The 1,140-nt window shown below is 44.6% G+C and overlaps 1 non-coding gene across 1 annotated transcript; it reads right to left on the bottom strand.

Annotated features, from left to right (window-relative positions):
* LOC117693935 (small nucleolar RNA SNORA17) lies at window positions 1–133 on the bottom strand. The gene has a single exon (XR_004604518.1). It is a non-coding gene; the product is annotated as a small nucleolar RNA SNORA17 (small nucleolar RNA).
* Between the last annotated feature and the right edge of the window lie 1,007 nt (window positions 134–1,140).

Below are 1,140 nucleotides of genomic sequence, written 5' to 3'. Positions count from 1 at the left end.
AATATTAGGCTACAAATCATTCAGATGTTCACAGGTCAGAACACTAAGCATAGACATAGCCTCGCTCCTCTCTGCCACCTACTGGTGCACATGTGACACAGCCACCACACACTGAAACACTTCTAGGGAAAGAGGTACAGGTTTCTTAACCTGTTCAGGACCTGCTAGAGGCAGATGCTAAGATTGGGTCATATGTGAGGGACTGAAAGGAAGTGGCTCCGAAGGGAGGGGGAGCCTGTATCATGAGAAACAAAGAAGTCCATGGGAGTGGGGCTGTTTTATATTTATTTATTTATGAGATAAGTCTCTTTATGTCAGCCAGGGAAGAATTAAATTTGCTGTCTTCCTATATCTGCTTCCCAAGGGATGGGATTTCAGGGTGACTGCTCCTGGATCAAAGCCGAGGTTTTGTTTTGTTTTGCTTGGTTTGGTTTTGTTTTGTTTGGCTTTACAAGACCGGTTTTCTCTGTGTAGCCCTGGCTGTCCTGGAACTCATTGTCCAGAGTGGCCTCCCACTCAGAGATCTATATCTGCCTTCCTAGTTCTGGGATTAAAGGTATGTGCCACTATGTCTGACTCAGTAAGAGATTTTTTATTGTCGTTGTTATTTGTTTGTTTGTTTGTTTGTTTTCATTTTTCAAGACAGGGTTTCTCTGTGTCACCTTAGCTGTCCTGGAACTCACTCTGTAGACCAGGCTGGTCTCAAACTCAGAACTCAGAGGTCTGCCTGCCTCTGAGAGGTTTTTAAGAGTCTTCATTGTACATCCTGAGTTTTAATGTGGGAATGTGCTTTCCTGACAACTCATATTAAGAGACAGAATTGAAATCTTAATCATAAACAGTCTTAGCTAGTGCTTCATGGGTCCTTCAGTGGCTTCCTTCATCGGGGGTGATTTGGGACCACAGGCCACATTGGCTGTGCTTTCAGACAACATAGTTGTCCCAACAGGAACAGGTACAGATGTTTTGGATGGGCAGAAGTCAAGAACACTGCTAAGAGCCTTCAACACACAGAATACCCCATACCTACGTGTCTACTCAGCCAACAACAGTGCTGGAGTCAGGCAGCTCTTCCTGGCATCTAGGATGTTTTGCAAGAAAACTAGTGGTATAGGCATCCTGAATGGGCATTGAGGAATG

Source organism: Arvicanthis niloticus, chromosome 21 (genome assembly GCF_011762505.2).
Source record: "Arvicanthis niloticus isolate mArvNil1 chromosome 21, mArvNil1.pat.X, whole genome shotgun sequence".
Taxonomy (NCBI): Eukaryota; Metazoa; Chordata; class Mammalia; order Rodentia; family Muridae; genus Arvicanthis; species Arvicanthis niloticus.
This window is presented reverse-complemented; position numbering and strand designations above follow the sequence as displayed.